General features: G+C 37.9%; 1 pseudogene; it reads left to right on the forward strand.

The window, feature by feature from the left end:
* LOC116900814 overlaps positions 1-26,256 on the forward strand; it is a 142,145-nt pseudogene that overhangs the window by 87,256 nt on the left and 28,633 nt on the right.

The raw sequence follows: 26,256 nt of genomic DNA on the forward strand, positions 1-26,256 counted from the left end.
AGTACAGAAAGACCTGAAGTAGTGGCAGTTATTTGAAATTCAACACTTGCTTCCAGAAAAGCAGCGAGGATGCTATTACAGAATACAATTCTTTTGTTCTGTGGTTGTTTGCCAGATCTTTTGCTTGTAATGTAGTGAGGTTTCATGAAGGAAAGGGTGAACTTGTTTCAAAATATTTTTTCTTAGCATTGTAATTAAAAAACAAAATTAAAGACAAGCCTGCCTATTTGGAATCATTTATCTCTTCCATTATGGATTTAAGGACACATTTAAAAAAATAATTTTAGCAAACAAATGTAAACATTGAAGGAGGCAAATTCATCCTCTATACCTTGGTTTAGTTACTTGAAGGATATATTTTCACCATCAAACTCATTTTAGTTACATTTTCGACAAATGGAAAAGAATGATTTAATCTTTACTTTTTATGTGATTTGCACTATCAAAGGATGAGTTAATAATGCATTTGATGAGCGTTAGCATGAAAGCTAGCACTCAGGCCACAATTAATGCTTTCTTTGCCAGGAGACGGAAGAGAGGCAAATAACAGCGTAATGGGGGATTTTTTTTAGATGTGCGATGGTCAGAAGCCTTATTTGTTTTTAGTAGTAAAAGCATCTAATGTTTAGTCTGAGAAAGAAAACATGTTCAACGGCATCGCCGTCAGACTGTTAATCACTGTTAAGTATGTGTATGTTGCTGTTGCGTTTCCATGAATTCCTAGAAGGGATGTTTTAGTGATGTTTGTGGTTTTAAGTGCTGAGTTAATCTGACCACAGGACCCCCTTTTACCACTCCATAAACTCACAAAGCCTATCTCGATTTACATGGGTCACAGATCAACCATCCTAAAAATTAATCACCCGAGGTCCACCTGCTTAATCTTAGGGATCCCTCTAGGACTTTTCTGTGACTCTGCTCCCGTTTCATCTTCAGGTAGTGTGGGCAGAGATCAGAGGCTAAGAATGATTCCCCCAAAGAACTCACCCTCTACAATCCTTTGGGTCCCTGAAGTGCCTCATGAAAGACTTAGAAGCCTCCTCCTGTGATCAGAGGCAAGTATTGCTTTGGGACACAGTCACACAGAGAAGGAGTTTTGAGGTGCAATAAAGAAAAAATTAACATAAAGGCAGGCAGAGAAACGGGTCTGCCATTTGACTTTACTGAAACTCAGGGCCCTGTACCAGCAGCGACTGGTGCACAACGATATATTCCAGTAAGTAATCTGCAAGCAGAACGCTTTCTGGCCAAAAGGTGGTCAAGAATACTTCCCATATTCCACCACCTTGTCCTTCTGACCTACGTCTTAACCAGTTTCTAGCACCTGACTATTTGTGGGTCCAACATCTCCGTTACTTAGAAGCTGTTAGAAATTAAGAATTTCCCTTGAGTCAAAGAACTGCATGTTTTAACGAAGCTGTGTATATTTGTTTGCACAGTGAATTACTAGAGACCTTGGTCTGCATTATTCCTGTTTGATTTAAATCAGCACATGATTTGTTCTGTGATAACACATAGATCGCCTGGCAATTACAACTCAGGATTTGTTACGTGTTGCCTTTTGCTCGTCACTGGATGAATGGATAATGTGTGATGAGGGAAGAGTTTAGCATTCATTCAGAGAAATTATTCAGTTTCAATTAAATGATTCCACAAATGTTACTCTTTTATGATGAGAGGTCTAACACACTCACAGAACAGTTAGAGATAAAAAGGAAGAGATTGGCAAATGCGCATGTTCCCAGTTACTACTTTTATTCACTGTTGTAATCCTGCATTCCATATGGATTTATGTTCTGAAATGGATGTTGTATTTACTGATGTGGATGCAATTACAGAAAACTGGATTATAAAGTCTAAAAGTGTGGATTTTAAGTGATTCAGAATAAACGAGTCCTAGTGGATTTCATAAAAATCTACATTTGCAACCAGTTAGCTCTTTGCTCCTAATAAACAGAGAAGGGTTAAAGGAAGACTCCTGTGAGACAGCCTCAAGGGAAAATGTTCCTTGTAGTATTAGAGAAAAATTCTTTTACATAAGTAGTTATAGCAGTTATTAATTTTCAAATTAGATTCTCCAAATTCATCATAGCATTTGGTATCTTTCAATGGTGCACTTAATTAATACTTATAGATTTCTTACTAATCTAACACTTAGATTTTACTACTTTTAACTTTGAAGCAGTTGAACTGATTTTTCTATATTCTATTCAGCACTTAATTGAGTAGTATTAATGTGTGTTTTCCAGATATTACCAGTATTCATACAGAACCAGATACAGTGCTTCTCGACCTGTGGGTCATGACTCCATTGGGGTGGTCTCACATCAGATGTCCTGCATATCAGATATTTACATTTCAATTTATAAAATTACCAAAATTACAGTTAGGGAGTGGCAGTGAAATAGTTTTAATCATACCATGAGGAACTAAGTAAAAATTTGCAGCATTAGGAAGGTTAAGAAGCACTGATACACATGAATTTGAGAAATGTCAAATGGTTATTTTTGCATTATCTTAGCACCAAAGTCTACATGTTTTACTAGTTCTAATACTCTGGAAAGATTGTGACTTTACAAGATGTGAATTTTCTGCTCATTGAACTGCATTGACTGGGAAACTTAATCAGAATGACAGTGCGAGGCATATGCCCCATAGGAACGAATGAATATAAACATAGTTGAGTGTTTTATGGATATTTTCTATGAATATCATAATATATATATTTTTTTAACTAAACGTGATTGGGCTAGGTCAAAAGGGTCAATTTTGTTTTATTTACATACAGGAAGGTGAAACTGTCATCAGAGGACACAGAGTTCCTCAGGACTCAGTGCTTGTCTGGTATCTGCACCATCTGCTCTACTGCCACAGCCTCGACCCCCCAAAAAAACTTCTACAGTTAAAAAAAGGTCTCTTCAACTCTGAACACCTACACAGTAAGTGTGTTTCATGAAACTGGGAGAAATACAAATGAAACAGAGAGATGTCCATGTGTCAGCAATCACCATGCCAAACTAGAAAATCTTTCTTTTTTTCTATTTTTTTCATCCATCTTTATTAAATTGAGTATTTCTTATTTACATTTCAATCGTTACTCCCTTTCCCAGTTTCCAGGCCACCATCCCCCTAACCCCTCCACCTCCACTTCTATATGAGTGTTCCCCTCTACATCCTCCCTCTATTACCACCCTCCCCCCAACAATCCCGTTCACTGGGGTTCAGTCTGGACAGGACCAAGGGATTCCCTTTCCACTGGTGCTCTTACCAGGCTATTCATTGCTACCTATGCAGTTGGAGCCCGGGTTCAGTCCACGTATACTTTGGGTAGTGGCTTAGTCTCTGGAAGCTCTGGATGGTTGGCATTGTTGTTCATATGGGGTCTCAACCCCCCTCAAGCTCTTTCAGTTCTTTCCCTGAATCCTTCAAGGCCAGTGTCGTTCTCAGTTCCGTGGTTTGCTGCTGGCATTCGCCTCTGTATTTGCTGTATTCTGGCTGTGTCTCTCAGGAGAGATCTACATCTGGTTCCTGTCAGCCTGCACTTCTTAGCTTCATCCATCTTATCTAGTTTGGTGGCTGTATATGTATGGGCCACATGTGGGGCAGGCTCTGAATCGGCGTTTCTTCAGTCTCTGTTCTAAACTTTGCCTCCCTATCCCCTCCCAAGGGTATACTTGTTCCCTTTTTAAAAAAGGAATGAAGCATCCGAATTTTGATCATCCTTCTTGAGCTTCACGTGTTCTATGCATTTAGGGTAATTCGAGCATTTGGGCTATTATCCACTTATCAATGAGTGCATACCATGTGTGTTTTTCTGTGATTGGGTTATCTCACTCAGGATGATATTTTCCAGTTCCATCCATTTGCCTACGAATTTCATAAAGTCATGGTTTTTGATAGCTGAGTAATATTCCATTGGGTAGATATACCACATTTTCTGTATCCATTCCTCTGTTGAAGGGCATCTGGGTTCTTTCCAGCTTCTGGCTATTATAAATAAGGCTGCTATGAACATAGTGGAGCATGTGTCTTTGTTATGTGTTGGGGCATCTTAAGGGTATATGCCCAAGAGAGGTACAGCTGAGTCCTCCGGTAGTTCAATGTCCAATTTTCTGAGGAACCTCCAGACTGATTTGCAGAATGGTTGCACCAAACTATAATTCCACCAACAATGGAGGAATGTTCCTCTTTCTCCACATCCTCGCCAGCATCTGCTGTCGATGGAGTTTTTGATCTTAGCCATTCTCACTGGTGTGAGGTGGAATCTCAGGGTTGTTTTGATTTGCATTTCCCTTATGACTAAATATTTTGAATATTTCTCTAAGTGCTTCTCAGCCATTCGGCATTCCTCAGCTCTGAATACTTTGTTTAGCTCTGAACCCCATTTTTAATAGAGTATTTGTCTCCCTGCAGTCTAACTTCATGAGTTCTTTGTATATTTTGGATATGAGCCCTCTATCAGTTGTAGGATTGGTAAAGATCTTTTCCCAATCTGTTGGTTGCCATTTTGTCCTAACAACAGTGTCCTTTGCCTTACAGAAGCTTTGCAGTTTTATGAGATCCCATTTGTCGATTCTTGATCTTAGAGCATAAGCCATTGATGTTTTGTTCAGGAAATTTTCTCCAGTGCCCATGTGTTCGAGATGCTTCCCCACTTTTTCTTCTATTAGTTTGAGTGTATCTGGTTTGATGTGGAGGTTCTTGATCCACTTGGACTTAAGCTTTGTACAGGGTGATAAGAATGGATCGATCTGCATTCTTCTACATGTTGACCTCCAGTTGAACCAGCACCATTTGCTGAAAATGTTATCTTTTTTCCATTGGATGGTTTTGGCTCCTTTATCAAAAATCAAGTGACCATAGGTGTGTGGGTTCATTTCTGGGTCTTCAATTCTATTCCACTGGTCTATCTGCCTGCCTCTGTACCAATACCATACAGATTTTAACACTATTGCTCTGTAATATTGCTTGAGTTCAGGGATAGTGATTTCCCTGGAAGTCCTATTATTGTTGAGGATAGTTTTAGCTATCCTGGGCTTTTTGTTATTCCAAATGAATTTGCAAATTGTTTTCTCTAACTCTCTGAAGAATTGGATTGGAATTGAATCTGTAGATTGCTTTTCGTATAATGGCCATTTTTACTGTATTAATCCTGCCAATCCATGAGCATGGGAGATTTTCCATCTTCTGAGATCTTCTTCAATTTCTTTCTTAAGAGGCTTGAAGTTCTTATCATACAGATCTTTCACTTGCTTGGTTAAAGTCACACTGAAGTATTTTTATATTATTTGGAACTATTATGAAGGGTGTCATTTCCTTAATTTCTTTCTCAACTTGTTTCTCTTTTGTGTAGAGGAAAGCTACTGATTTATTTGAGTTAATTTTATACCCAGACACTTTGCTGAAGGTGTTTATCAGGTTTAGTAGTGCTCTGGTGGAACTTTTGGGATCACTTACGTATACAATCATATCGTCTGCAAATAGTGATATTTTGACTTCTTCCTTTCAAATCTGTATCCCTTTGATCTCCTTTTGTTGTCAGATTGCTCTGGCTAGGACATTGAGAACTATATTGAAAAGTAGGGAGAGAGTGGGCAGCCTTGTCTAGTCTCTGATTGTACTTGAATTGCTTCAAGTTTCTCTCCATTTAATTTAATATTAGCCACTGGTTTGCTGTATATGACTTTTACGATGATTAGGTATGGTTTTGAATTCCTGGTCTTTCCAGGACTTTTATCATGAAGGGGTGTTGACTTTTGTCAAATGCTTTATCTGCATCTGATGAGATGATCATGTGGTTTTTGTTTTTCAGTTTGTTTATATAATGGATTACATTGATGATTTTCTGTATATTAAACCATCCCTGCATCCCTGGAATGAAGCCTACATGATCATGATGGATGATTGCTTTGATATGCTCTTGGATTCTGTTTGCTAGAATTTTATTGAGTATTTTTAAGTCAATATTCATAAGGGAAATTCGTCTGAAGTTCTCTTTCTTTGTTTGGTCTTTGTGTGGTTTAGGTATAAGAGTAATTGTGGCTTCATAGAAGGAATTCAGTAGTGTTCCATCTGTTTCAACTTTGTGGAATAGTTTGGATAGTATTGGTCTGAGGTCTTCTATGAAGGTCTGATAGAATTCTGCACTGAATCCATCTGGACCTGTGCTCTTTTTGGTTGGGAGACTTTTAATGACTGCTTCTATTTCTTTAGGATTTAAGGGGTTGTTTAAATTGTTTATCTGTTCCTGATTTAACTTTGGTACCTGGTATCTGTCTAGGAAATTGTCCATTTCCTCCAGATTTTCAAGTTCTGTTGACTATTGATTTTTTGGATTTTCTCTGAATCTGTATTTATATCTCCTTTTTCATTTTTGATTTTGTTAATTTGGACACATCTCTGTGTCCTCTGGTTAGTCTGGCTAAGGGTTTATCTATCTTGTTTGTTTTCTCAAAGAACCAGCTTTTGGTTCTGTTGAATCTTTGTATAGTCCTTTTTGTTTCTACTTGTTTGATTTCTGCTCTGAGTTTGATTATTTCCTGACTTCTCCTCCTCCTGGGCGAAATTGCTTCTTTTTGTTCTAGAGCTTTTAGGTGTACTGTCAAGCTGTTGATATATGCTCTCTCCTGTTTCTTTCTGCAGGCACTCAGAGCTATGAGTTTTCCTCTTAGCCCAGCTTTCCTTGTGTCCCATAAGTTTGTGTATGTTGTACCTTCATTTTCATTAAATTCTAAGAAGTCTTTAATTTCTTTCTTTATTTCTTCCTTGACCAGGTTATCATTGAGTAGAGCATGGTTCAACTTCCATGTATATGTGGACATTCTTTCCTTATTTTTATTGAAGACCAACTTTAGCCGTAGTGGTCTAATAGGACACAAGGGATTATTTCTACTTTCTGTATGTTTTGAGTCCTGTTTTGTGCCTAATTATATGGTCTTTTTGGAGAAAGTACCATGAGGTGGTAAGAAGAAGGTATATCCTTTTGTTTGAGGATAGAATGTTCTATAAATATCTGTTAAGTCCATTTGGTTCATGACTTCTCTTAGTCTGTCTATGTCTGTGTTTAATTTCTGTTTACATGATTTGTCCATTGATGAAAGTGGGGTGCTGAAATCTCCTACTATTATTGTGTGAGATGCAATGTGTGCTTTAGTAAGGTTTCTTTTATATATGTAGGTGCCCTTGCATTTGGAGCATAGATAATTAGGATTGAGAGTTCATCTTTGTGGTTTTTTCCTTTGATGAAATGAAGTGTACTTCCTTATCTTTTTTGTTGACTTTTGGTTGAAAATCGATTTTATTCGATATTAGAATAGCTACTCCAGCTTGCTTATTCAGAGCATTAGCTTGGAAAGTTGTTTTCTGGTCTTTTACTCTGAGGTAGTGTCTGTCTTTGTCTGTGAGGTGTGTTTCCTGTAGGCAGCAATATGTTGGGTCCTCATTGCATATCCAGTTTGTTAATCTGTGTCTTTTTACTGGGGAATTGAATCCATTGATGTTGAGAGATATTAAGGAATAGTGATTGTTGCTTCATGTTATATTCGTGTTTGGATGTGAGGTTAGGTTTGTATGCTTGTATTCTCTTTTTTTTTTCCTTGCAAAACGATTTGTTTCTTGCTTTTTCTAGGGTGTAGCTTGCCTCCTTGTATTGCACTTTACCATTTATTATCCTTTGTAAGGCTGGATTTGTAGAAAGATTTTGTGTAAATTTGGTTTTGTCATGGAATATCTTGTTTTCTCTTTCTATGTTGCTGGATACAGTAACCTGGGCTTTCATTTGTGTTCTCTTAGGGTCTGTATGACATCTGTCCAGGATCTTCTGGCTTTCATAGTCTCTGGTAAGAAGTCTGGTGTAATTCTGATAGGCCTTATATGTTACTTGATCTTCTTCCCTTAATGCTTTTAATATTTTTTTATGTTTTGTACATTTGCTGTTTTGACTATTATGTGATGGGAGGAGTTTCTTTTCTGGTCCAATCTATTTGGAGTTCTTTAGGCTTCTTGTATGTTTATGGGCATCTCTTTCTTTAGGTTAGGGAAGTTTTCTTCTATGATTTGTTGAAGATATTTACTGGTCCTTTGAGCTGGGAGTCTTCACTCTCTTCTATACCTATTATCCTTAGGTTTGATCTTCTCATTGTGTCCTGGATTTCCTGTATGTTTTGGGCCAGTAGCTTTTTCCATTTTCCATTATCTTTGACAGTTTTGTCCATGATTTCTATGGAATCTTCTGCTCCTGAGATTCTCTCTTCTATCTCTTGCATTCTGTTGGTGATGTTTATATCTAAGGCTCTTTGTCTCTTCCTTTGGTTTTTCTATATCCGGGGTTGTCTCCCTTTGTGCTTTCTTTATTGTTTGGATATTCAGTGTTTGCTTTGGTGGGAGAATTGGGCTCCGATGAAGCCACATATTTTGATTTCTGTTGGTTGGTTTCCTGCGCTTGCCTCTTACCATCTTTGTCTCTGGTGTTACCTTGTTCTGCTATTTCTGATGGTATTTAGACTGTCCTATAGGCCTGTGTGTCAGGAGTGCTGTAGACCTGTTTTCCTGTTTTCTTTCAGCCAGTTATGGGATCAGAGTGTTCTGCTTTCAGGCGTGTAGTCATTCCTGTCTACTGGTCTTCAGGTGTTCCTGTGGACGTGTGTCCTGAGTCCACTAGGCAGGTCACTTGGAGCAGAAAATTTGGTCTTACCTCTGGTCTCGGGCCTGAAGTCGCTCCTTGGATCTGGGTTTCAGCTCTCCATGAGGGCAGCAACCAGAAGGGCCTGCCCTGCCTTCTCTTGGGTCCCTGTGCCCAGGGGACCCAGACGACACTATGTGTTTTTTCTAGAGTCAGAAATGTGGGCAAAGAGTAGTCTCCTCTGGCTTCCCAGGTGTGTCTGCCCCTCTGAAGGTCTAGCTCTCCCTCCCATGGAATTTGGGTGCAGGGAGCTGTTTGACCAGGTCCCTTCAGATCTGGGAGCAGTCTGGACTGCATCCTGGACTGCAGTGTTCCTGCAGCTTGAGTGCCCCTATCTTTCTGTTCCCAGGGCCCTATACAGTTTCCATTTGAAACTTGCCCAGGGATGTGGAAAAGGATGGGCAGTACTGGATATCTCTCCTGCCCTGCAGTCTCAGGAGTGCCCACCTGACAGGGTGATGAGCTCTCTTTCCCACAGAGTTTGGGAGCAGGGAGCTGTGGGCCATTATCAACGAGATTCGGCCACAGCTAGAAACTGGAAGTGTCCATTCCCAGAGGAATTTTGCCTTTGTGTGTCCTGAGTACACCAGGCAGGTCACTTGGAGCAGAGAAGTTGGTCTTACCTCTGGTCTCAAGCCTGAAGTCACTCCTCAGAGCTGGTTTTCAGCTCTCTGTTAGGGCAGCAACCAGAAGGGTCTGCCCCACCTTCTTTCGAGACCCTGTGCACAGGGGGCCCAGATGGTGCTAGGTGTTTTCCTCTAGAGTCAGAAATGTGGGCAGAGAGTAGTCTCCTCTGACTTCCTAGGCATGTCTGCCCCTCTGAAGCTAGAAAATCTTTCAAATCACAGATGTAGCCTTCTTGCTTAAGTGTTCTGCCATGATGCTAGGAGTGGTCAATCATACTGTCTCAACTTATTTGTGGCCCTTTCCTGTGAAATTCCTGTCTTACATTGGCTCAATTGTATGACTTTATGCGTCCAATTTGGACCAAAAATGAGCAAAATGTGTCAAATTCATTTTTTTAAAATATCTTTAAATCCTTCTCTCTCAACCTTCCATTCTGGAATTACCATGTGCTGCTTGGGGTTTTAATCCAATCTCAACACTGAAACAGAACAAGGGAACTACTGAATTATGTTTTTGTAACATGGAGTGGAGCTAATACACACACACACACACACACACACACACAGAGCATGTTGAATGGGAGTTGCACCTATGGTATCACAAATGCTTAAGCAAATGTTCTACCACTAGGCTCCATTCCAGCTCTCTTTTAGCTTTTAATTTTGAGACAGAATCTCTCTATGTTGCCCAAGCTGGCCTTAAGCTTATTCTTTAGCCCAGGCAGGCACCAAACCTCACTGTTCCTTTACTCTCCTGAATACCATAACTGTAGACCTGAGCCACCTGGACCAGATACCATTTTCATTCCCAAATAAATTCTTTTCCATTGACCGTTCTCAAACTGCCATGCGTATGTATGCCTGTGCCTTTTTCCTTACTCATTCTTCTTTTTTGTGTTTGGCCTTCATTGATTTATGTCTTCTTCTGGTTTTTTGTCCCTTATGTCTTTCTTTTTATGCTACTGGCTCCTGCCAACTCTCTGAGTTTCTCATGAATATTCCCCAGCACATTAGTCATTTTATCTTCCTTTTTGAGCAGAATGTTCATGCCCAGCCAGTTAATTGGCCACTAGTCAGCCTTTATATTGGCATATATGAGAGCTATGTGGGGCATACCATGCACTGTATAAAAAATACTTTTGATAACAATTTCCATAATTTGAAAATGTCACATACCCTTAAGGTATTTTTTTTTAAGAAATAATGAATAGTTATTAGAATCTCTGTCTTCAAGGCTTTCTCAAAACGGAATAATTGTAACATTGCCATGGATTTTATTCAGGAAATCAAGACATAATCAAAAGTTATAGTATAGCTGACGAAAAACACAAGAATTTCAGCTGAGCATTCTCTGTATTTACTAAAAGACACATTTTAATGAGAATGACAGGGACCTCTTATTTTAGAATGTTTTATTTCATTTGTTCTAGTGTTAGTCACTCTAGTATTAGTCACAGGAGACAAATGATGTCATTCTGTTCAATGTTCTCTGTTATCATTTTGTTGCAAACTTTATAGTGGAAAAACTAATCTCTAGGCATTGCTCACTCTGCTGTGTTTATGAGTCTATCTAATTCTTACAACCGCATTTTAGGTTGACAATTCTTAAAACACCAGTGGATATGGATGCCAATTTCATGAAATATCCCGGAGAATAATACATCCTGAGCTATTTTTATAACTTGCAGTGTTCACCCTGCAGAGGAGAAATCGCTTCAACATTCTTTCATTTTTGTTCAATCAATTTTGAGAAATTTGTATTCCTAAGGAAGCCTCTTTCATTTGGTCCCAGCAATACAGAAACCAAAACCTCAAAATACCTCTAAAACTACTAAATGGAATCCAGTCAAAATGGAATCCCATGCTTCAGGTTAGCATCTGCCCCTGGGAACAAGAGAAATGAAGCATTTGCAGAGGTGATGGAGGGAGCGAAGATGCATTAGAAACACCAGGTTTTTTAGAGAAGATCCTGCTTCTGCCACTGTCCGAAGATAGGATCCACCCTGCTCAGTGACCCCAATAATATCATAAATTAAATTTCATATTCTCCACAAGTTAATGGTGACTCTGATTAATGATATCCTGAAGCCTCCTACTTCTAGAGCCAGAATTGTCAGGACCACATTCTCCAAGCTTGGTAGAATAAAGCATTGTCTCCTCAATCCCATGTCCCAAATCTAGGTGAATATTTGTATTGTATTATGCTAAATGAGTCTTTATTTCATCACATTAATTCTACATGCTGCATTATGCCCACTAAATTCCTATTTGGAAGCCTTAACCATCAAGGAGATTGCTTTTAAAGATAACTCTTTCAGGACACAATTAAGGTCAATGAGGATATAAGGGCTGAGTCATACTCCAATAGGATGAGATGCCTTAAAAAGAGAGAGAGGCAGAGAGAGATCCCCCTTCTATACACATCATCAACTGAAGTCCTATGAACACACAGCATGAAAGTGCAGAAGAGAGCCAAGACAGTGGCCTCTGAAGGAGCCTATTTTGATAGCAGCTTAATATTAGACTTCTGGTCTTTGGAACTATAATTTAAAAAAAAAATCTGTTACTTAAGCAACCTAGACAGTGGTTCTGGAAGTCTTGTGTAATTAACTAACTCCTCTACTCTCAGCCTCTAGCCACACAACCTTTGGAGTGAACACATCTGTGTTTATCTAGGGCTTTTATACAGATTTTTTTTTTAAAATTACAACTGTTCAATACTTTATTAGTGTACATGTCATTTGGGTTGGCATTCGACTACTAATACAAAGATAAATATCTACAGCTAACTCAGTCAAAGCAAATGAGATTAATGAGCCCTGATCAAAAGACATACGTACAACTTTCAGATGAAACTGTAAAAGTTACCTACAGATATAACTAGTAGCACTAGGAATGTACGGTATCGGTAATTGGAAAAATAAATGAGTAATTCACAGTCATAGAAATTATTTTAATATTACTACGTACTTTTCCTTTTATGGACAAATGTGACATACGTACAGTTCTACCTCACATGAGACAGAGTAGAAAACTAAGCATTACTTCATTCACGCCAAACACAGCACTAACTGTGCCACAGGTAACCTGGTCCAAAATAGTCCATTCTACAGGTAGGCCATGGTATTAAATGCATGGCCACTTTAACGGTTTCAAGAAAGGCATATACTTGCAGGAGTCTGTTAATTACACAAATATCGGTTGTATAAATAACAAAAGCCATCAGCAGAACTGCTACGCTCACACGTTCTCAATTAGTGTAATGCTTGAGCGTTTCAGGTATTTTACCTGACCAGTTCGGTTAGCATAGCTCAACTCACCACACAAACGACCCAGGGAAGGTGACCTGGAAAGTCTATTCTTAAAGCAATGAAATAGCATTGATAATCCCAGCACTTGGGAAACAGAGATGGGCAAAGTTCTTTGTATTCCAGGACAGCCTATTCTATATGGTGAATTCCAGGGAATCAGTGCTACACTGTGAGACCTCATCTAATGGATGGATGGATGGATGGATGAATGTATGAATGAGTGAATGAATGAATGAATAAACAAATGCCTTGACAGGGCTAATGAAATAATTTCATATAAAATATGCAAAAGTTATATTTTGTTTCTAAATGATATATGAGACAAAGATGTAAAAATGTAAGAAATGCTTTGATAAAATTGGAAAAAACTAGGACATAAGGAGAAAGAAGATTAAAACGATTGTTCGCAAGTTAATAGAGACAAAGTAAATGCAGGAAGAGATTCATAGCAAGTTATAAAATGTAACATTATAGGGAAATATTTAATATATATCATGTGAAATATGAGTGAAAATGAAGGCACAAATTATGAAGAAGAGGATTAAAATTGAAAAAAAATTAAAGAAGAAATAAAATAATGCAACAACTAAATAAGAAATGGGCAAAGAAATACCAAACTGTGCACGTTAGGAAATCTCTGCAGGAAAAGACAGTAAAGCAAACCTGCAGAATAAATACTGGAATACAGCAAGTGCACTCAAGAAAGTATGCACCATTGCAAAAAATATACCCATGACATAAACAAAAACAAAAACAAGCTGCTCATTAAAATTATCAAGCCATGAGAAAGTTAATGTGTGAGCTGCAGACTTTTAGCAAAACTGACCTTCTCACACTGAGGCATCAGACAAAATCTCAGGGATTCTTTTTTCATATCTCTTAAAAATCTATTAAAATGGAAGTGCTTGAGGCATAATGAATAGGAAGACATTCATAGATGAATCAATGATGAATGCTCATTGTTTATTGACCTACACCAAGAATTCTCAATGAATATTAAAGAGAGATAATGGAAAATAGTAAAACTGTTCAGACTCAGGACAGCCACTCCTGTATACATGTGACCACTCACGCACAAACACATGCATACTCATAAATGAAAACAAATATGAAAGAAAATCCTTTCTGTGACCAAAAAGAAATATGAAAGAAAATGTTTTCTGTGACCACACATAGGAAACACTTTCTTATTTATTAAGTTTTCAGCAAAATATTTGAACGATTCCAACAAATCTTCCTGTTCATATATCCACAGGTTTCATTCCTGTTTTCATTCCCCTTCTGAGTTTAACGTATCTGTATGGGACTTCCTCCACTGAAAATTTCGACTCCACAAAGTCACTCATGAGAATTGAAATCTGCTTCTCCAAAACTCCCCAGCTTCTGCATGAGTCATGAGATTTCTTGATAGCATCTACAATGGTTATTTCCTTTTCAGAAAGTTTTCAATTGACCTTGACCAAATCTAACAGAGTCACTAGCCATGGCAGTTATAGCCTTGGGAAATATATTTCTTAAAAATAAGACATGGAAATTGAGATCACTCACTTATCCATCAGCTGCAGAATGGAAGTCGTGTTAATCTCAGCATACATCTCCATCAGAGCTTTTTACTAAACAGAACACTGCCAGCGCGCAGTGTTACTATGAAATAATGCCCGTTTTTTGTTTTTGTTTTGCTGTTGTTGTTTCTCTGAATAGTAAGTCTTGGCAAAGCACTCTATGAACAGATGAGCTGTCATTCACACTGTGAATACACTTACAGAACACAGTCTGATCAGTTACCAACCACATTAGCACATTAGAACAAAACAGAGACTCTCCTGAAAGTTTCATTTTTTTTCCCTCTAGCTATGAAAGTTAGTCCCATTATTTCCCGTCAAGGAAGACTTTTAATTTACATTGAAAACCATTGATTTTTGTGGTCTCCTTTACCTGTGCTCTTAATTAGATTCCCTGGCCAACTTGCTGCAGCTTCAACCAAAGCACTTGTTGATTAGCACTTCTATTATGAAGAAAGATTTTTCTCTATATATCTCAAGAACCAACTGTTCTGGCTTCAAAATTGCCTCCAGCAACTTCTTCATTTTACTCTGAGGCTTCATAGAATGAACTAGAGTTAGGGCATGGTGCTGGACTAGACATGGGCTTACAGAAACACTGTGGGTGAATCATTTTCCACCTAGATCTCTTCTGTGAGCAATAAATATATTTTAGTTTCTCATTTGTGTGTTCATTGGAATAGCTTTGTATGGACAGGTCGGCTAACTCTGTAGCATGGAGGACTAGCTCTCAGCCATCAGCCTGCACTGGCTTCTCATATACCTTTCTCAAGCAATTGTTTCAAGCTTTTGACTTAAAGTGAAAGATATTGGTGTCTTCATTTCACTTGTAACACCTAGAGACCATAGTAGGGTTATTAAATAGTCTAGTTTCAATATTATTGTAGCTCATGGAAGAAAGAGGCTAGAAAAGAAGAGATAGGGTGTGGATACAAAAATGCATGCATTTATCTGTTGAATTTGCATTTTATATGGCATGGTTTGTGGAGTCCCAAAACAATCACAACTGGTAAGATCAAATATTGCTACCTCAGTCCAATGTAACAAAGATACAGAATGAGGAAAGATATAAAAATGCCCTTAGAGAGCCTGATATAGCTGTCTCCTGAGAGGCTCAGCCAGGGCATGAAAATACAGAGGCGAATGCTAGCAGCAAACCATTGAAGTGAGAACAGGGTCCCCACTGGAGTAATTAGAGAAAGGTTTGAAGGAGCTAAAGGGGCTTGCAACTCCACAAAAACGATACCAACCAACCACAGCTCCCAGGAACTAAACTACTAATCAAAGAGTACACATGGGCAGACAGACCCATGGCTCCAGCTATGTATGTAGCAGACGATGGCCTTGTTGGGCACCAATGAGAGGAGAAGCCCTTGGTCCTGCCAAGGCTGGACCCTCTCAGTGCAGGGGAATGCCCAGGGGGGTTAGATGGGGGTGGCTGGGGAGTGGGAACACCTTCATAGAAGAAGAGGGAGGAGGAGGCGATAGGGGGCTTAGGGACGGGAAACCCGGAAAGGGAATAACATTAGAAATGTAAATAAAAATATCCAATAAAAAAAAGAAGAAAAAATGCCCATAGAATTACCAGAGTGGCAGCGCAACAGAAGACAGGCACAAGTTATTAAAACGTAGTGCCTACAGACTTGCAGGACTCACAGGTACCATAAAGTTTGAATATGTTTTTAAAAAGCAGCGTTTTCAACGAGCATTGAAGCAAAGTGAAACGATGTAATATTCCTGTTTACCATTAACACTCATGAGCATGCTGTGAAAATGACTTCTTGAGCAGAGCTCCCTGTGTACCTGTAAGCCCATATCCTCTAACCTCTGTTTTCCTGTGTGTTTCTCTTCCCAACGGCCAGTCCTGATCATCATCGTCTTATTCTCTATCGTTTCTTTGATCAACTTTTAAAATCTCACATATGAGCAAAACAATGTAATTAGCTTTGCCTAGTCATTTCTCCTAACATAACACTCCCCATATCCAGCTTTATTCACATACGAGTAACATTTAAATCATTTAAAGGGGTACATAATGTAGTGGGCAAGCATCCTCAAGGTGATAGCTGTTTGAGGAAAAGTCACTTGTTACCTTGGTTTTTTAATCTCATGATGTATGTGACGGTGGTTAACCTTGTCAGCCAATGGGATTTGGAAGCACCTAGGAGACAAGCTCTGGTGTCTGTCTGTGAGGCAGCTTCTAGACTGTGTTAGCTGCCGTGGAAAGAGCCATTCTGGTTGTAGATAGCAACGTTCCATAGGCTGTAGTTCTAGACGGAATAAAAATGAGGAAGAGAGCAAGGCATTAGCACTGGTCTCTCTGTTTCTTTGGGCAATGGAACGAGATACGCCATGACTCGGCTGCTATGAACCCCCTACTGTGATGGACTGTAACCTCAAACTGTAAGCAAGAACAAAATGTCTTTCCTTGAGTTGATTTTGTTGGATGTTTTATCATAGGAATGAAAAAAAATCCCCTGAGCCATCACATTGCAAAATTTATCTGTCATTGTCAAAAGAAAAAAAAAATACTATGGTACACCTCTCTGGTCTCTCTCCCTCTCCCTCCCTCTCCCTCTCCCTCTCCCCCTCCCACTCCCCCTCCTTCTCCCTCTCTCCCTCTCTCCTTCCCTCCCCCCTCCCTCTGTGTGTGTGTGTGTTAGCATGTGTATAGAAATTTTGTTTTCCCTGAAACAAGAAACAAAACTGTTATGCTAAGTCTAGCATCTAACACCATCACATACTCTTGAAACTAGTGCTGAGCAAAATAGTATAGATGCTTAGAAAACTGTGTCTCACTTAAGTGTGCAACACCATATTATACCAACTCACAATAGAGTTAGCAAAGATTATTCGAGTCATTGCTTAAATTATGTTAGACCGAGAGGGGCAGGGACATAGAGAAGTCAGTCACTGTTTGAGATACACGTGTGAGGACCTGAGTTCGTTCCCCAGAAGCCGTGTCAAATAACTAGGCTGGCCGATGTGCATTTGTAATCCCAACATTAGGGAGCCGGAAACAGAATCCTGGGTATTGCTGGCCAGACAGCCTACCATAATCAATGTACCCATGTTTGTGAGAAACTGTCTTACAAAATAAGGTGACTACTAGCAGATGTTGATCTCTGGTCTCCCTCAAACCACGCCCCCCCACACCACATGTACACAAACAAGCACATACATATCAATGTTTAGTTTTGCCTAAATGAGACTCTCTAATATAGGCCCCACTGGGCAAAGATAGGATAATTTGTATTTTAGCTTGAATAATACATAATTAACTTAAACACACCATATATTTATTTCACACAGATAAATAAGGATAATTAAGTAGGTTTTTAATTTTGTACCACAGTATAATTTAGGAGTAGACAAAATAACTCCTCCTTAAAATAATATTTAGTATAAATTGAAGGAATAAAATATCACTCTGTTGCTGTCTCCAATATGTTTATAAATTTTAATATTGAATATCACCAGCTGTCAACTTCAGTGAAACAGAAGCAACCACGTATTATGTGTCTCTAAGGGAAAGAAATCAATACCCTTATACTCTTTTCAATGGAACTCAACACAGATCTGTTTAAGCCTCTGTATTCGTCTGTCAATTTGTAGGCATTCGCCAGGAGAATGTAAAGGTGTTCATCACGGATTTGAATTCAGAAAAACCCAGTCTCTAAGAAATATCACAGGTCAAATGATTCAGGTTTCTTTATAAAATTTATAGGCAAAAGCATACGGGAAGCATGCAGATCAAAATGAACTTTAAAACAACAACAACAACAACAACAACAACAACAACAACAACAAAAGCAGCAGCAGCAGCAGCAGCAGCAGCAAAAGCACTTAAGTGACAATCAAGTCTGCAAAACCTGGTGTCCAGAGACTGGAGAAAAACAATTTGGTGATACAACTATGAAGAATACATGGAAAAGAATACCAAAAAGTTAAGAGTGTCTTTACTTTCTTTTTTTGTATTTTTATTGGGTATTTTAAGTATTTAGATTTCAAATGTTATCCTCTTTCCAGATTCCCCCTACTCCCAAACCCCTCCCCCCGCTTCTGTAAGGAGGCTCCCCTTCCCACCCACCCACTCCCACCTCACCACCTACATTCCCCTACACTGGGGAAACGACCCTTCGCAGGACAAAGGGCTTCTCTTCCTATTGATGCCAGATAATGCCATCCTCTGCTACATATGCATCTGGAGGCATGGGTCCCTACCTGTGTACTCTTTGGTTGGTGGTTTAGTCCCCAGGAGCTCTGGGGGCCCTGGTTCGTTGATATTGTTGTTCTTCCTATGAGATTGCAAACCCCTTCTGCTCATTCAGTCTTTCCTCTACTTCCTCCATTGGGGTCCCAGTGCTCAGTCTGATGGTTAGCTGAAAGCATCCTCATCTGTATCAGTAAGGCTCTGGGAGAGCCTCTCAGGAGACATCCATATCAGGCTCCTGTCAAGAAGCACATCTTGGCATTAGCAATAGTGTCTGGGTTTGGTGTCTGTATATTGGACGGATCCCCAGGTGAATGGGGCAATCTCTGGATAGCCCTTCCTTCAGTCTCTACTCCACTCATTTCCTGCAGTAAGTATTTTGTTCCACCTTCTATGAAGGACTGAAGCATCCATGTTTTGATCATAGTGATGGAGATTGGAATTATGTTGGCTTGGCAATGTTCTTATTGAGTGTAGAGGTTTCAAACCTTTATTATTATTAATTATTCTTAACATGTATAATCATATAAAATACATTTATTTTCTCTTTTTAACGATCTAATAAATGATTATGTGGGTCACATTTGTATATACTATCACATGCATTTTATACTATTTTATATAATTGCTAAATAAAAGTAGAAAAATACAAATAGTAGAGGCAGATACACATAAGCAACATCCATTGATACCAATGGCAGATCTCTTGGGTTTTGTTTTGCTGAAATTAAAAAAGCTCAGTTCTTTCTCCCGCTCACCTACACCATCGGATTTGAAGGTAATATCACCGTCTTCTTTATTTCTCATTACTATTTGTAACCCACTTTCTTTTTCCACCCTGAAATGCTGAGCCTAGTAGAAGGCCTGCTTGCACATCAGCGCACTGGCTCTATAATTATGTAATGGGTCATTATGTCATGCATAGTCTCCAGTGCTCTTCTCATCTCAGTTTCCTACTGTATCTTTTGGGTATTCTATATGACTTTAATTTCTATTGTATTGATGTGTCCAATACTCAACTTCGCCAAATCCCATACCTAAACATGCTACTCTGACCACAACATGCCCTCTTTCAAGCCCTTATTAGTTTCTCCTTGACAACAATTCTTTTGTGTCTGATGAAAACATCCAGTCATTTGACCCAGTCTATTTTTCACTGCCATCTGCCTGATCTTTATCTCAGTTTTCTCTTTACCCGTGCTAGCCAGCCTCTACAATTAACCATTTTACCCACTGCCATGTAAAAGCCCTTACCCTGCTCTAGTGTTTAAAAACTTGGGCAAAATGCCCACCCTATTTAGGCACCTCATTCTGCTTACTGAAAACATTTACATGCCTGAACATACCTGGAGATAAAGCATCAACAAGCTGACAGTGCTTCAACCTGAATTTATAGTCACCCATCTTCAGGGCATGCTCAAAAGTTCTTTCACACTTAGGCCTGCTGTTGTTCTTATCTACTGAATTTACATGCCGACTCAGCAAGATGGGTCTTTCAAACAGCTTCAGCTCTGTCATTGTTTTCCCTAACAGTAAAATCTATTCTTGCCTTTCTGCTCTCAGGAAAGCCATCAAGAGGAATGTCTTGGTGCATTTATTATTATTATTATTATTATTATTATTATTATTATTATTACTATTATTATTATTATTGGTGGTAGTAGTAGTAGTAGTAGTAGTAGTAGTATTGTTGTTGTTGTTGTTATCTTTCACTTCCATTTGTATGTAAATGTTTTTGAACAAATTAGGTCAATTTTGGCACCACGACTGAGTACACTACTAAAATTGTGTAGAATCCAGGTTTTTAATATTATATCAAAGAAAATAAATAAGTGTTTTCGGTATCAGTTCAATATGGTTCTATGGGTGTTTTCTGCGCAATCCTCTTGGGCTTAAGATTCTTGCCACAGTTCAAACATGTACCAGTGTTTCAAAATAGTAGTAGCAGTTTTTCATAGTGTGTCTCTTTTAATTAAGGGGAAAAAGACAATCCTATTCAAGCTCTGACTTCCCTCCTTATCTCTCTAATCATAGGTGTTATATGTCTACTCCTCAAGAGATCATTCTCAAAAAGGACATCACAGACCAAGTCCATTAAAGTGGATCTAGTGATACTTTAGAAATATCCTACAGGCACATAAAAGGATGGGGAAAGAAATAGCAGTAGAGGAATAACCGATATTATGCATTACCCCTCCCCTTCACACTTTGTTATTGATTGTGACCATTTCCATCTATAAGCTCTATCTGTTCTTACTGAAGATCAGCTTCCTCAGCTATGCACTGATCTGCCTTCTCTCTTGGTTGCTTAAAGAATTAGACTTTGAATGAGCCAATTTCCCTTTATAGAAAAAAAAAAAAACCTCTTCACTTGTAAGCAATTATTGAGCCAATTTCCCTTTGTATAAAAAATTTGCTACTTGTACACAGTTATTGTCATCATTATATAAAGATGAAAGGTATTTTAGATCACAAACTCTTACTTTTGACCTGAAGATAGCATTCATTTACAGAGTTTTTTTCCCAAGGCTTCTGAACATCATTGTCTCCATTTTATATCTCCAGCAAGACTAACTTACTGCTGATTTATAAGGTTAAAAATCTCATATTTTATAATTATTGTGGTTTATTTTTATCAAAAATTATCTATATGTATTTTCCTGGTTTTCAGAATCTTTTGTTTTCTCACTCTTACCTTGCTTATTTAAAAATCTATCCTTTCAATTGATAACAAAAGGGGGAAATAATTAGTATAATTATTTTAGTACATAGGTTAGGTCAGTCAGTTAGCCTTTCTGATCTCTAATTTCATCATTCATAAAATGAATGGATTAGGTGTCACTAATGAGGTTGTGCTGAGGGCTGAATCAACTCTACACACAGCAAACAGAAACCTCTGATCTATAGCTATTACAGTTACTGCTGTCTTTGTTATTTTGAGGCTGGAAAGTGGAAGTTTAGGAAATTTTAGAGTTTCTTTGCTGTGAATTGATGAATTTATAGTCAGAATCCATGTTTATTTGCTTTTTCATTTTAATCCAATGGTCTCTAATTTATCATTTTATTGAACAAAGTGGGTATCACTCAGCATGGATTTTTAACCCACTTTCTGTTTCAGATAAACGTCTTCCCCTTTGGAGGCTGATATTTGTATTCTTTCCTGACAATGGGAATTAAAAATCTGATTAGTTTTTCCTCTCTTCACCGGCTGTGGAGACACCGGATCAAATTTAAAGTGTAATCATAGCAATTATCTGTCTTCATTGCTTTTATCTTCATTGCCTTTATCTATGTCTTATTTGTATTCTGCTTTGCCCTGGTAATTACTTTTTACATACATTTCCCTATTAGCTGTCCTGAATTTCTTAAAGGAATTACTCTCAATTGTTGAGCAAATAAATCTCTGCTACTTGCAAAGTAGAGTTATCCATGTGAATAACAGATAGATTTCAAGAAAGCCACATTTGGAGCGTCCACCCTTGTAGCCCTTTATTTAGAGCTCATAATTGAAGCCACTATTTGTTTTCCCACTCTCTGATGTCTTAATATATGCAGAATGGTTCTTCCAATTGTCGGTTACACAAGCCTCTTTTATTTTTAAGGTTCAGCTGCTCTGGGGGGTGGGGCACAACAGTCTTTCTTTTGAAGTGCTCGAACCAGGGTTTTTTTCCCCAAAATTAACATTTTCTTTTTTTGCAACAGAACCCATATATTGCTTTCAATCTTCAGGGTATTCTAAACTTTATATGTTTATATGTGTATACATTAGCAAAGTATATAAAACACTCTATTCCTAATAATTATTTGAACATTTTTGTATCTTTCCACCCATGAGCCAGATCAATATGTTGAATATTTTAAAGATTTATAAATATGTTGCACCAACCGACCCATATGGTCTCTTCCACAGAAATACTACTCTTCTGCCTGATAACCGCAGTAATTAGATCGATGTATTACTGAATCATCTTTAATACAACTAGAGATACACTATGAGCACTTTATGTGTGTCAACACAAATATGAGATATGTCTTTTTTCATTTGTGTATTCTGCTGCCTTTTTACTATACCTGGAAGCTGCTGTATTTCTCAAAATAGATTAAATTATTTATCTTGCTCTATGTTACGTCGCATTATATCAGTATACAGCAATGTGTGTATCCATTATCCTTTTGATGAGTTTGAACTGTATTCAGCTTAGGGATTTTGTGAGGAAATCTTTTATAAACACTCACTATTGGGAATAAATCCATCCTGATATTAAGGTAATGAAAGAAGAGGAAAAAAATAATAAAAACCATTTATTTCTGTTTCATTCCTGGGTTTCTTTTGTTAATTTTCTCAATCTGATATGGAAAAATATGAAGAGAGTAATTGATCGAGGCAAATGAAAACTGCAATGCCTAAGATGACTGTGTTAGAATAGAAGTGCTTCATTTACTTAAAAAAAAAACAAAACATTTAATCATTCTTTCACAGTCACAGCAGTGAGAGATTACTCAGCGCTTTCTACCTCAGAGTGGTGTATCTATAACAAAGAGCTACCCATACTTAGATGTAGCTCTTCTCACAAGCTGTTCGCTCCAGTCTAATTAACAGTTATATAGACCTCTTGTCTCTTTACCTGAGAGAGAAGCAAGGACGACCAAGGGCTGTCAACTAATATTATTTGGAGCTTCAGTGACATTTTCCTTCAACACACATATTATTCTTCCCTGTGCAACACAGAGCAGTTCCTTTCGTATCCTATGTAAATAACGGCATCTCACAGGAATGTTGACTTTAAAAGATCCTTCATTCTTTCTTCCCTACAAAATTATCTGAATCTTTCTCTGGACAGGTTTTGTGTTATTTTGTTCTCTGATATTGTTGATAGATTATAATGTGCAAAAAAGAAAATTCGGAGTCGTCTCCCTTTTCATCTTACCTTCTACTTTATACTCTTCATTTCCTTATCAACTTTTTACAGACGTGTATCTCCTTATTGGGTTCAACATTTCATTACCATTCTTCCCTTACAATGAGTCAGGGTATGAGTTCTGAATTCTTATCTATTTCCTTTCTGTTCCTCAAAATCTAAATATACACGTCTGTACTACAAATGAACGAAGTAACACTACCAATGTGGTGGCAAAGGTATGGGGAGGGATAGGCAAGAGCAGCAGAGGTTTTCAGAATTCCTTGGAACAACAATAACTTGATATTAGGAAAACTGAGATCCCATTATGTGAATTTGGGACAGTTTTTTTTTCTCTTTATTCTCCTTTGTGGTACTTTTTAAAAAAAATTTATTAGATATATTTCTTCACTTACATTTCAAATGTTATTCCCCTTCCCAGTTTCCTGTCTATAAGCCCTTGTCCCCTCCCCTTAAATCTACTTTTAATATTTATAGTCTATGGAAGTTTGAATGAGAATGACCCTCTAGGTTCATATATTTACATTTTTTAGTAGGTAGGACTATTTGGGAAAGAATTAGGAGGTGAAGCTTTGTTGGAGGATGTATGTCCCTAGGGATAAATTTTCAGATTTAAAAGACCCACCTGAAGGTGAGTCTCTCTCTCTCTCTCTCTCTCTCTCTCTCTCTCTCTCTCTCTCTCTCTCTCTGTGTGTGTATGTATGTGTGTTTCTCTGCCTTATTCTTATAGATAAGGTGTAAGCTATTAGATATTATTAATTCAGTGCCATGTTTGCTGATATGTTCCGTGCCATAAGGTCCTGAACTCACTCTGAAATGCCTCCCTTCATTAAATGTTTCCTTTTATAAGTTGCTTGGTCCTGGTGTGTCTTCACACTGTGCAATAGACAATAACACAATATAGTCCCTCAACAAGACTATAGACGGATAAGTAAGTATCTTTGGTTTGCCTACAACGTGTATTCATGATACTCGAGCTAGCTTTTGGAATGAAAACTTTAAATCACTTCTGTCAATGCACCATCATCATTCTGTGTAAACAGAGACTCTAGAAAGATGCTTTTGTAGTATTTCATTTATAACAAAGGACTACAGAGTCCATATATTCCCATTTTGCCTGTTCTACAATCACTATTCACTATAGTGTCCTTCAGGTAATCATAGACACTTCCTGTGTACAACTAAGAACTAGCATTTCAGAAATAGATATAGAACTGATATAGAACCACCTCATATCATAAGCGCTCATGAATTATAATCTTTTAAAAAAATTTGCAGGTAAAGGATATGGAAAAGAATAATCAGAGCTGCTCTAATTTAGTTATTATATCTCACTCATTAGGCTATACTCACTCAGTACTAGACAAGAAGGCTTTATACCTGGCATAAGTGCTTCTACAAGCACTCTCTCTTTCTTTGTGTTAAACTTTTCAGTCTCCCCACAGCTCTTTCTCTATCTGCCTACACAATGGCAACTATCTTCTTCAAGTGTAAGGCTTAGAAAAGTCACATTATTTTTTTTACATGTTATTGGTTCAAACAAGTCACAGACCACCTGTATTCAAAAGGCCCAGAAATCGAAATTTCCAGCCTCCAAAACTGAAGCAGAGCTGTCATAGAAGGCATTGTTGGGAGCATGGTGCCTCATTCAGAATTGAATGTTAGTCAGGACCACCTTTCTTGCTTTACCCTGTGCCAACCTACTTGCCTGGTTCCTGCTTAATGTTGTCTTTATCTACCATTCAACACCTTCTTACTCAGTGCTTTAAAATCTCCAATCCTACCTATAATCCTAGACTACCTTTCTCCTGTAATGTGATATCTGAGATAGAAAGTCCCACATCCTAGAAGAAAGCAGGAGAAGTTGAATAGTGCATTCCCCTTCATGTTGGGAAATCTTTACCAAATAATCTAAAAGAATGTCTTGAGTACCAAAATTCCACTAGCTGGAAATATTAATATTTTCTGGCTTACTCTACAGAAAACATTTAGATAGTAAATACAGGACTAATCTCCCCACTCAAGACTTCATTCCCTCGCTAATATGCATCTCTTCTGCTGTTTTTTCTATTGACTAATCTTACCATTCACTTCTAGACAGGCTTCCTTTGGTTTATATGTTTTATAGTACAAATATATCTTATTTTAAAAACTAGAAAAGTACAAGGTTGATGATACCATCTACATCCTGGCTCCAGGGACTAAAAACCTTTGACACTTTATTTTGTATTGAGTTTGTGACCAAACAATATCCTTATGTTAGGTTCATACCTTCTTTTCGGTCAACTTTTTCTTGTTCTATAATTAGTAAAACCACATTGTTGCACAGAAACAGTGTGTACGGACTTGGATGAACATTTTCAGAGCCATTCAGAATGGAAGTTCACTTTACTGTAATTTGGGTAGAGCGCAAAAATTAAATTATGAGATAAACACATTTTTAATAAAATCTATTGAATGAATATTTCAAAACTTAATGACTCTATGGTTTACTCCCACGAATTTCTTGTTTTGTAAGTGTGAATTTTTAAAATACTATTAAATGAAGTTGATAAGCTACTTCACAATTATTGGAAGATGTGGGGGCAGACTAAATCATCAAAACATATATCTTATAAAAGGGGTATTTTCAGACTTACTGTTTTGTTTATTTTGGAACATATTGCAACATGCAGAAAATGCCCTTAAGGATTTAATTATGAAATTCTGATGTAAGACTTCATTACCCATCTACTATCTTACTGTTGTGCTTCTATAAAATGTACTGGCCTGGTCTTTTGTGCCAGGTCTTTACTCCATGACTCCCTATTCATGTTTACTTATTCACTTAACATGTCAGATTATTCTGGCTACAGAAATCACTACTCATGATAATTCCTTTATTTTCTCTGTTGATTCATTCAGCATGCTTTCTAGATGGACAGCACATACATTGAAATTTACAT

Source organism: Rattus rattus, chromosome 5 (genome assembly GCF_011064425.1).
Source record: "Rattus rattus isolate New Zealand chromosome 5, Rrattus_CSIRO_v1, whole genome shotgun sequence".
Lineage (NCBI taxonomy): Eukaryota > Metazoa > Chordata > Mammalia > Rodentia > Muridae > Rattus > Rattus rattus.